Source organism: Peromyscus maniculatus, chromosome 1, assembly GCF_049852395.1.
Source record: "Peromyscus maniculatus bairdii isolate BWxNUB_F1_BW_parent chromosome 1, HU_Pman_BW_mat_3.1, whole genome shotgun sequence".
NCBI lineage: Eukaryota > Metazoa > Chordata > Mammalia > Rodentia > Cricetidae > Peromyscus > Peromyscus maniculatus.
In genome coordinates this window covers 179,469,163-179,481,163 of record NC_134852.1, presented here as the reverse complement: position 1 = coordinate 179,481,163, position 12,001 = coordinate 179,469,163, and the positions used below count along the sequence as shown (strand labels likewise).

The 12,001-nt window shown below is 42.9% G+C and overlaps 1 long non-coding RNA gene and 1 pseudogene across 5 annotated transcripts in view; both read right to left on the bottom strand.

Annotated features, from left to right (window-relative positions):
* The window catches only part of LOC121823216 (uncharacterized), a 150,907-nt gene that overhangs the window by 73,097 nt on the left and 65,809 nt on the right, over window positions 1–12,001 (bottom strand). For 4 of the 5 annotated variants that reach the window (XR_013047978.1, XR_013047984.1, XR_013047977.1 and 1 more), the window contains one exon: window positions 9,346–9,406. The exons of the other annotated variant lie outside the window; for it this stretch is intronic. This is a non-coding gene — a long non-coding RNA (uncharacterized LOC121823216). The remainder of the gene's footprint in view (window positions 1–9,345; window positions 9,407–12,001) is intronic. 5 annotated transcript variants of the gene reach the window in all.
* On the bottom strand, window positions 1,240–2,835 carry LOC143272471 (heterogeneous nuclear ribonucleoprotein A3 pseudogene; annotated as a pseudogene).

The following is a 12,001-nucleotide window of genomic DNA, read 5'->3' as shown; positions in this document are numbered from 1 at the left end:
TTTAAACCCAGGCAGCAGGCTTTCTGCCCACAGCTCTCCCATCTGCCCCAGGAATGGTGCCCATTTGTACCACACCGATTGTGGCTGCGGGGTTTTAATTGGTACTGAACGCACAAAGCAAATGACACAGATGCACCCCCTCTGAGAGCTGAGGTTGAATCCAGCCATAGAGAGGAGCTTCCAACTCAGCCACTGTGGGTGGAAGGATGTCTCTGTCCTGTGTGTTTTCTTTTTTACCCACTTGGCCAGGATTCTGGAACAGCTGACTTAGGTAGTACCCAACTTAGGCTGAGCCTTAGAAACACCTGGTGAGCTTTGGATGCCAACAGGCCCTGGGTGCGTCCTCAGGTCAAAACAGTCACAGGCCAGGACTGGGGATACCAGGAGCATCAGCACTTTTAAAACAGCTTCCTGGTGATAAAGGACAGATGAAGGTAAGGCCTTCTGAGCTCCGTGGAAAATTCGCTTTATCTCTCAGTCCCTCCCTCTCCCCTCCCTCAGTTTTTCTTTACTCGTTTTTTCTCCCTCTCTCCTGCTTTTCTTCTCCTTTTCCCTCTACTCTTTCCCTTTCTCTCTCCTGATAATGCTAGATTGTGACAGTGACTGTTTTCCCCCAGGTACCCCCATTCTGCTTTTTTTTTTAAGTTACAAACTCCTTAATTTTTATTCCTGGCACCACTACCACAATTACCACAGGGTAATATACCTGACGTAATGAAAAGAAAAAGAAAAAGCCACAAGAGATGAAAGAGCTCAGGAATGTGCATCGAATTGACACTGCTGCATTAATCAACAGCTGCACTTTTTGCCAACCGTGGCTGTGACAGCCCTGAACATGGAGGCCTCCCTATCTGAGCTGCAGTAACTTTTCTGACTGTAGATCGGCGTTCCTTCCGGGGCAGATTTTTACAGTTCCTCTATTGCAGTAGTTCTCACCCTTCCTAATGTCTTTAACACAGTTCCTCATGTTGTGGTGACCTCAACCATAAAATTATTTTCATTGCTACTTCATAACTGTAATTTGGCTACTGTTATGGATCATGATGTAAATATCTGTGTTTTCCGATAGTCTTAGGTGATCCCTGTGAAAAGGTTGTTCAACCCCCAGAGGGGTCCTGACCCACAGGTCGAGAAGCACTGCTCTAATGCCTTTGGGGTAGCTGTCTTAAAGTAACTTAGAGCTTTCCTGATGGCTCCTTGTTCTCTCCTGCTAAGAACTGTAGCCCTTTTCTGCTGTGTTTAAAACCTTCTGCTACCACTTCTTCTATCACCTCTGCCACCAGATCCATAGCCACCACCATAAGGACTGCCTGAGCCTCTTCCACCAAAACTGTCCCCCTTCGTGATCCAGAGTTTGATTGCTGTTATCCACTATAGTTTCCAAAGTCATTATGTTCCCACCACCACCATAGTTACCTCTGCCAAAATTTCTTTCTTCATTGTAACCATCATCTCCTCTATCACCATCATATCCACCATCTTAGGTTGGTTTCCATACCCTAGTCCACCAGCACCATAGTCTCCTCTACTACTATAACCAGGATCACTACCATAGTTGCCACCATCACCTCCAAATCCATTATATCCACCATCACCCCCTTCATGACTACCTCTGCTGCCACCACCTACACCACTATTGCTAACTCCTCCACTAAAAGTTGCCGCCAGGACCAAATTTACCACCCCCACCTCCAGAGTTTCCTCCATGACTCATGAAGTTGCCAGATCCACCTCCATGACCTCTCTCTCCATCATCCCGCAGACTGCATCTCTTGTTTACAGTCTTTTCAACTTCAATTATGCCTGTTAACAGTGTGGCATTTCTGAATAACAGTTTCATCAACTGTGTCATAATTACCCAGAGTTACAAAAGCAAATTCTCTCTTTTTTTTCACTCTGCCTATCTTCCGTAATTTCTATGGGTTCAATCTTACCATACTTTTCAAAGTAGTCTCTCAGATTATATTCTTCTGTATCTTCTTTTAGACCACCAACAAATATTTTTTTTCACTATTAAACAGGAGCCAGGATTTATAGACTCCTCTCTAGAAATGGCTCCCTTTGATTCCATCATATACCCATCAACCTCTGCGGCATTCACTTTTTCAACACAAGAGTAGGTCACAAAACCAAAAACCCTGGAACATTTTGTTTGGGGATCTCTCATTACCACACAGTCTGTAAGTGTGCCCCATTTCTCCAAATGTTCCCTTAAGGTGTCATCTATGGTTTTAAAGCTCATACTACCAATACACAGCTTCCTCAGCTGCTCTGGTTCCTTTGGATCATGGCCCTCCATTTGAGCCTGGACCTGCCTCTTCCAACTCTAGTTCAATATCCCATTCTACTTCTAGATACTAAAATATTGTCTAAGCCCATGTTTTCGGTTTTGAAGAATTTTTTTTTCTGGGGTAATGGGGACCTTGTTTTTGATCCATAAATTTAGAGAGTGATGTGTAGCACCGTTCATCTGTAGATGTTATCTAGCTTTTCTCTGGTTCCTGGCAAAACAGAAAGGTTAGGGGATGACTAAGGAAGCTGGAGAAACCCAGACAGATGACTTCAATTCCCTCATTATTGTAATGAGTATGTGCACCCATGTTTAGGGCTATATAAGATTCCAGGTCCTCCAACTCGCTCACTGAGTAAAGCATTCATTAAATAAGTAATCATAGACCAAATGAAAACAGCAGAAACTATCCCTCGCTTCCAAGTCAACATATGAGCTTTATGATCTATCCCTAATCCACAGTGTATCTTAGTAGACCCGGCAAGATGCCCTACTCTCCTCTGATTTCATTAGTTTGTGATACTATTCCATGGCCCATGCTAAGTGCCAACTATACTAATGAATAGGAAAATATTTCTTTTAAGAAGGCAAAATGTAAATGTTCAACCATTATACATTTTTTTTTGAATTTCAAATGAAAATGTTTGAGCTGAATCTTCAAGATTAAGTGAAAAATTAACAGAACAAAGAGAACTCTAGGTGGTTTCAAAGAGTAAGAAGACCCAAAGGTTCATGGGTGAGGAATGGCACACACCATGCTAGAATCTGTCAGTCATTCAGGAGCTCACTCCTTGCCAGTTGAGTGTGGACTCTGGGCCTGTGAGGAGGAGGGGGCAATTCTGCTGCCTGGGGGGCACTTGAGGCTGGGACTCCTTGTCCAAATTTGCTTTGACCAAAATCTGATAGCACTGCAATCCTCTTATGTTTATACTGTTTCTCTGTTTTGTTTTCTGTCTTCCCTGCAGACTGGTGGGGTGGATCCTGGGGGAGGGTGGGAACTGATTCATTGAATGGACTTCTGGTCCATAGAAGCACAGCTCAGACACATGAACATCTGTGAGGGACCAGATAAAGGATAAAGATTTTTAATTTCTACAGGCAAAGTCCCAAGTCTTTGTGAAGTTGGCCCTAGAAATTTGAACTTGCAAAAAATTCCCCCTAAGAATAACATGTCAGAGTCACTGTAGGAGTTACTTCCTAGTTCCCAGGGCTGATCTCAGAGGATGCTGTTCTGAGGACAATAGCTAATGTTGTATAGTAATGAAAAAGGCCAAGTATCAAAGTGCTTTCCCCTGTTAAACTATTTAACCCCCAAAAGAACCTCTATGGTAACTTTATAACTATTTCCACTGTAGAGAGAAGGAATTGAGCTCAGGTGACTTTTTTTTAGTCATACTGTGTCAGTGGCAGGGCTGGAATCACAGCTACTTTTCATCTATCCCCTATACTACCTTTAAATATTCAGGACTGTTAACCAGGCTGACACTGAACTCCTGCCATGTTTTGAGTATGGTCTCTGGGGCAGCAGGTCCTCAATGGTATGGGAGGGCCATCAGCATACTGGTACACGCTTGACATCTGGATTTCTGAGTTGGAAGGTAGGAGGTTAGGCAGTGTATTAAGCCATGGCTTGCAGTATTTGTCACTTGCTGTAAATCAGATGTCACTGGCAGAAGGAGCAGGAAAAGGAGTGTAAGTGGGCTCTTGTAAGCTAATAGGAACCACTTTCAGTTCTCCATCAGATACAGATACATCTACTCACTTGTGATTCACAGCCTGCTCTTGAGCACCAACAGCCAAGGTCATTGTGTAGACATGGACCAGTTTCCATTGAAGAATGGAAAAGGTAAGTCAGTTGCCTAAAACATCAGGGGTGTCGAGAGGATTTGGAGATCTGCAACTGTGCTCTGGGTTGGGATAGTGAAAGGCCAAGGATATTTCATTTTAGCACTTAGACTTTATTAATGGAGCAGGAAGATACTTGTTGGGAATGAATAAGACCCCAGTGGGAGCCTTGCCATTCCTCTGAGCCTGATGAAGAGATCTTGCCATAACCATGGGTCTGAGCCACCAGGGTCCTTGACATGGCCCAGCTCATGTCAACAAATATACATTCACTCATGGCTTCCTTGGCACCCCACAATCATGGAAGAGGAGAAAAAGCTCCTTGGAACATCATATTTCTAAGCCTTGTAACTCAAATCTCTCAATCAATGAGAAATTATCATAGTGAGATAGTGCTCAAAATGAGGACATTGTCTATCTACCTTTCAGTGTGTAGATCTGACTTCCTTCACTACCCTCATCCACCCCAGATGCATGACCAACTCACCCATGTACAGTAATTCATACCTTCCCATTGATCCTAGCACATCAAAAAAAAGAGGAGAAAATGAAACATGGTGTAGTAGCTTAGGGGGAGCTTTGCTGTTTGTCAGTCTAGAGTTTCAACCCTGGCCTCTTCTTGTTGTGTGATACTGCCTCATCTAGAAGCTTCAAATTGCTGTGTATATCGCTCTGTATAAATAAAATACTGATTGGCCAGTAGCCAGGCATGGAGTATAGGAAGGACAAGCAGAGAAGACAATTCTAGGAACAGGAAGGCTGAGTCAGAGAGACACTGCCAGCCGCTGTGATGAGAAGCAACATGTTAAGATACCGGTAAGCCACGAGCCATGTGGCAACTTATAAATTAATAGAAATGGGTTAATTTAAGATATAAGAACAGCTAGCTAGAAGCCTGAGCCATTAGGCCAAACAGTTTAAATAATATGAGTCTGTGCGTTTATTTTATAAGTAGGCTGCGGGACTGCTGGGGCTTGGCGGGAGATGGAGAGAAACTTTCCAGCTATATCAAATAAGTGGAGAGAAGCCCAAACCAAACTGGCCTGAGCTGAAATGTAATGACTGTCCCACAAAGATTACAAAGCCTGAAGATACAATGTGACTTTGATGCCTATTCCAAGCATCATTGTCCCCTGGATCTGAGTTTTGGTCCTTAGCACTTAAATATACTCCCTCTGGTTTAATCCTGTTCTTTTACGGCAGTGTGATAGCTGCAGAGGCTCCAGCTTCCATGAAAACAAGTACCACGAGAGACTAAATTTTGCTATTAACTTAGGCAAAAGCCTCAGATGTAGTACAAATAGAGCCTGACTGTTCAACCTGGATCATATGCCAATCCATGAGCCAATCACTGTCTTCAGAAGACAATTAATGTCCTGGTTGGCCAAACTGAAGTCACATGCCATAACTGTTGCTGAGGACAGACTAAGTCCATGGGGTACTTCTTGGGTAGAAAGTAGGGAGCAAACTCTGCATAGTTGAAAAAACACCAAATACCTGTTCCAGAGAAGTTGTGAAAAAGCAAATGATATACCCAAGTAACACACTTAGGAAATCACAAAGCATTTCATGCTTGGCACATGAAGTACTCAATAAATGTCGACTCTTATTGATGTTATCCTCACTAAGTTCACACCTTCTGCATCCAAGCTTGTAGACAGGAAATTACAGAAGGAATGCTGGACTGTATACTTGCTTAAGTCCAGTTTGTCATGGCAGGAATGTAAAAACTCCTTTGACTTCTTTCCCTCAAGACACTGTTGACATTAGGATCCTGGTAGCTCAGACAATGACCTCCAAGGTGAACTTTATGGATGAAGAGGGGTAATAGCTGTACAGGTTCACACAAATCAGTGCCACTCTTGTTTCCTAAGATCTACTCTCCACATCTCTCACACCCCACAACTTCAGACTTTGGGGAGAAATGCTTCCATATGAGCTGAACCATTGAGGAATGATGCCATCCCATCAGCGTCATTCATTGTAAAAATGAAGATAATGATGTCTCTTCAGTAGAATTGTTTGAAAAGCTGAGTGACAAGAAATAGGTGATGGCAGTATGCTTCTATCAGTAGATCCTGTTTCTAAGCCCTTAGAGTATAAATAACTCATTTAATCATCATCACAGCTATATGTAAATTGTACTTCTGGTATCTCCATTTGACAGATGACAATAATGAGGCAGAGGGGAATGGAAATTTGCATAAGTGCATAGAAATGATACATGTGTTAAAATTAAGATTCGAATGTTTCAGGAGGCTCCAGAATCTGAACTTTTAGCCATTCAGTTCCAACCTCTGAAGTATGAGTGTGTCTGTGAAAGCACCCAGGTCCATGCAGCCATAGCAAGAACAGAAAGCAGAAGGTTTTGCATGCCTGATGTATATCAGCACCAGGTACTAAGTGTATTGTAGACACTAGCTTACTTCTAAGAGAAAATTCATTAATAAACCCCCTTTCTCTCCACTTGAAGACACTGAGGTTAAACCTCATACCTTGTCTTGGTTCCACCAAAGGCTATGTGGGTGTATGTGGTCTGTGCTGCCACTGGAAACCATGATGATGTCCATGGCCTGTACGAAGAGCCATGATGCCATGCATGATCTGTGCTGTGGCCAGAGGCTGTGTAGATGTTCATGGTCTGGGCTCCTGCTAGAGGCCATGTTGATGTCTGTAGTCCATGTTACCACCAAAGGCCATGTGGATGTCCATGGTCTGTGCTGCCAGCAACGGCCATGATGGTGTCGGTGGTCCATGCTGCAGCCCAGGCTTGTTGATGTCTGTAGCCTGTACTGCCACCAGAAACCATGTGGATGTCCATGACCCATGCTGCCACTGATTATAAAGAGCAAGGAAGCCTCTTTTGCAGTGGTATTGATGACTGCAGACCCAAAGCTGAGAATGAGGGACCCAGAAGGCTTCTGTGACAATCTTCCTTCCCCATCCCCCCACCCCAAAACAGAAACAGTCTAGACAGGAAGCAACTGAAGAGAACTCTTAAAAATTATGATAGAGAGCCTAAGAGTAGCTCTGCACAGTTGATCATTTCTGGCAGGGGTGGGGGTGGAGAAGGACAGTTTTCTTCAAGGGGCTGGTCACTAAGAGTTCCACCATGCTCCAGTACATGGACAGCACATTGTTTCTCTTTTCTACTTTTTTTCTTTGGGGGAGTCACAAGAGTGGGGATGGACCTGAGAAGACTGGGAAGTGAGTGTGATTGGGGTACATTATGTGAAACTCCCAAATACACAATAAAAATATTATGTTGGAAAAAAAAGAAAGAATTTCAGTGTAGGACCAATAAATGTAATGTGCCAAATACAACAGAAAATTCTAGAAATATTCTGGTTTCTGAATGGGAGGGGAGCTAAGCCTTTGGGAGCAAGACAAATGGTCCACAAGTTCCTAAGGATGCCTCTAGACCACTGGATGATGAAGCTCTGGGATGGGCTAGCAATATCACTTTTTAGCTGTGCACTGATTGAAAGTTTACAAAGCCTCATCTCATACATTTTTCTGTTTGGCACACACACACACACACACACACACACACACATGTGTACACACACACACACACACACATGCACACACACACACACGTAAGAAGAATGGTTTTTATCACTTTTCAACACTTGACATTCTGAGGCTCAGATAAGGCCCCAGAGCTAAACAAATCCAGTGTCTCCACTGTATTCTGCTCTTCCCAACATCTCTTCTCTTTGTGCTTATTCTGCATGTGACACAAACGATGGCCATTTATGCATGACTCCTGCTGTGGCCTGGTGGGAAGTTAAATTGCTTCCCTTTAAAAAAAGTAAGTCAACTCTGCCCATGACCTTTTTATCACAATGATACCCTTGTAATCTGCTGCAGGTTTTTGTTGTCTGTTGGTTGCTGTATTAATAGCCCTTCCATGAACAGCTGTGTGTGAAAATTGCAACCACCCCTGTTTTGACTTCTTGAAGGATGATTGTGGGCTGGGATCTTCTTCAATAATCAGACTAGATCAGGACATTTATATTCCACCCTCTGTAGTTCTGGGTTCCTGAATCGAGGTGGTATGATCTTGCAAGGATTTGTCAAGAAACTGGCTTCCCAATCTTACAGCATCCCTCAACAGTAATTAAATACTTAAAGAGCTTCACTCTTGAGGCAAAGGTGTGCAAGGCAAAGGACATGTCCTATGTATGCTTTCTCATTGTATCTGCCAATAAAATAATAATTCTAAGTGTTTTCTTCTGCCTGACTGCCTGTTTTTATTTCCTTGCAGAGTAGAAATTACTTTTGTGTTCCAGATGGCACAGCCTGGCATTCTGGTTTGGTGTGGCCTTTGTTGGATCTCTCATATATCCCCCAGCTTCCTAGCCTAGTGTACTCAGTATTTGCGTTTCTAACCAGAAGTTTATAATTCTTAAGATTTAAGTTAAGCAACAATACTAATTACTTCTTTAGTTTTCAGGGAAATAAACACTGATTTTTAAAAATAAACTCTATGTTTTTATATTTTAGGGTAAAATAAAAACAAGATGGTTTTCCATGGTGTGTTATCAAATTTGATTCCCCATCTTAAGCTGATAACTGCATTGAGAAGAAGAAGACTGGAAAAGGGTCTGCATTCTCTGAGCCCTCTTGGTCCCTTTCAGGATGGACCAGGTGGAATCTGCATGCCTAGTTAATTCCACCTCTTATGTCAGTAATTGCTTGAATTATTCCCTTCCCCACAGTCCTTGCCAATCCAGCATCCTTCTCTTGTGATCAGAGGCCAGCATGTTTTACCAACACTAACTGCAGATGCAGTAACTTCTGTATCTGTGTTCTCCTTTCCTCCTAGTGCAGGAATTTTTGGAGGGAAAATAGAAGAAAGACCACCTACAAAGTGACTGTCCATTTGGTATTCCTTGTATGGGCAATACCACTCCTGTGCCCCTGACCCCCAAATTGATATTTCTCTCTGACTTCATAACTCTGTGCCCAGGTTGCCTCAAGAGTCTCAGCTTGTGGAGAGACTTTATCTGGGTCCTGTACCCATGTGAAGGTTAGCATCTAGGCTTATCATTGAATCTACCTAGAAAAAACAGTCTTGGGACTCTGTTAAAGTGGGTGGATAGGGAGTCCAGTGAGGGAAACCCGGGGATGGGGAACCCATCGAATGCTTATCTAGGGTGACAATCAGAGAAGGAAATGATACATGTCATATTCCATGTACATACATTTAATCAAGGAGTAGACATAAGTCTATCTCAGCAATGTCCGACATAGTTGAACTTGTTCCTGAAAAGAGAAGGAAGATGAACTTGAAGAGATTTTCTTCAATGGAAAAGCTTCTTTGTAATTGATCAGTTTGACTTTAAAATGTAGACAACTTGTGTCCTTCTCTATATTGGTAAATTTGGATAGAGAGGTGACTTATCATACCCAACAGTTTAATTGCATACCCATTTGATCAAGTCTTCATGTCAAATTGCCTGGCCCCAGGGCAAGTGAGTGCAGAGTTAGGAGTTCAGAAACATGATCTCACTTCTCCCATGAAATAAAGAGCCCCAATTTAAACACACATAAGCAAGGGGCATCTTTACTGGAAGGAAGCAGAGCCCATCTGTTCCAACAGTTTATCTTGCTTTTGGAAGCACCCCCCCCATACCCTCCAAACAGATTGGCATTTAAACTCTAGGCTCCTCCCTTGCAACAGTGCTCAGAATAAGCAGTTCCTAACTTAACTGTTACCAATGGGACAGCTGGTGAACACTGATTCAGAAATGCAGGCTGACATGGTGGTTAGGTCTGTCAGTTTGAAACTTAGTTCTTCAGCTGTCACCTGTGTGACATTTATTATTTATTAATAAATGTAAATGACCTGGGCCAGTCATTTAATTCTCCAGGTTCCCTTTGTAGCACGGCTGTGTTGATTTCATGGGATAATAATGTTTATCAATTCTTAATGTGTGTATTCACACTGAACATATAGCCATTGCTCAGTGGAGATACCCTTATGTTACAGTATCACATGGCTCAAAAAAACAAAACAAAATGAAAACTGCTTATCAATTTTAGCCCCCAGTTAGACTCATTAATGTCGACCTGCTAGGTCATGGGGCTTTCAACTCCCTTCTTTCCTCCCTACCAAAGTAACAGTATAGTTGTCATCAGCCCTAATGAAGCCTCTGACTCATGGGTACAAGTATGTCACCTTCTCTATGGACCCCGCTCTTTACAAGGAAGGGGAGATACTACAGGGAAAGTGTAGTTTGTAGCCGATAAGTGGTAATAGAGTGAGCACACATTGTAATTTCACCCATTTCTTGGGCATTTGGAGTAGGAACTGGAAGAAAATGGAGGCTCCTTGAAATGTCACTGTCAAAAAAAAAAAAAAGAAAGAAAGAAAAAGAAAAAAGAAAAGAAAAGAAAAGAAAAGAAAAGAAAAGAAATGTCACTGCTTTCATATGGACTGCAAGTATTTGAAAGGCCTAAGCAGTTATGCCCAAAGCCTGAAGGATAGATTTCTCCCTTGTACTAAAAGAGGAGCTGGGCAGTGTTCTCCACCTGACCAAGCAGAAGACAGGAAATCAGCCTGTCATGGTAACAAATGTTTAAACCCATGTGTCCTATTAGTTTTTTTGTTTGTTGGTTTTTGTCAACTTGACACAAGCTAGAGTTATCTGGGAAGAGCAATATCAATTAATAAAATACCTTTACCAGATTACCCTGTTGGCACGTCTATGGGACATTTTCTTGATTAATGATTAATGTGGGAGGGCCAAGCACACTGCGGGTGGTACCCTTCCTGGGAAGGTGGGTCTGAGCAAACTAAGCAAGGCAGGAGGATCAAGGTAGTGAGCAGCACTGCTCCATGACCTCTGCTTCAGTTCCTGTCTAGAGGTTCCTGCCCTGAACGCCTGTCTTCCCTTCATGAGGGACCATGACTGGGATGAGCAAGCCAAATAAACCTCCCTAAGCTCCTTCTGTTGTGGTCTTTAGCACAGCAATAGAAAGCTAACAAACACACCATGTAAATGTCCTTGATGTATTTACATCCTTAGCCCTGTGAAATTGATATATGTTGTTTGAAGGAAGTCTTTCTGGGGCACTAAAGGGTGTGTCAGAAAGAATTGTTTGCTTCCTGTGGCATTGTATTTCAAGAGGTCTCTGCTGTGGGATGTCCTTCTGTACGCTGTGAATGTGTGTTGCTTTTGTTGATTGATAATAAAGCAGTTTGGCCAATGGCAGGAAGAATAAGATTAGGCAGTGCAATCAAACTGAGGACAGAGATGAAGAAAGGTGGAGTCCAGCCGCCACAGGCAGCCACTGAGGAAGCAAGACATGTAGAAAAGGGGAAGTGCTGTGGGATGTCTTTCTGTATGCTATGAATATGTGCTACTCTGATTGGTTGATAAATAAAGCTGTTTGGCCAATGGCGAGACAGAATAAGGTTAGGCAGTACATGCAAACTGGAAAGAGAGGAGTAGAAAGGAGATTGGGGTAGTCACTGCAAGCCACAGCCAGGGGAAGCAAGATGTGAAAGTACCAGTAAGCCACAAGGCCACATGGCAATGCATAGATTAATAGAAATGGGCTGAGTTAAGTTGTAAGAGATAGCTAGTGAGAATCCTAAACCATTAGGACATACAGTTAATAAGTAATATAAGCCTATAAGCCTCTGTGTTTACTTTGGTCTGAGTGGCTGCAGGACTAGGCAGGACACAGAAAAACTTCCGACTGCAAGCCCCCCCACGCCCCCCAACCCTCCCCCCCCCCCCCCCCCCCCGTTAAATGTTTTTGTTTTTTTTTTATAAGAGTTGTCATGGTCCCAGAAGGACAAACATGGTAGGTACTCACTCATAAGTGGATACTAGATATAAAGCAAAGAAC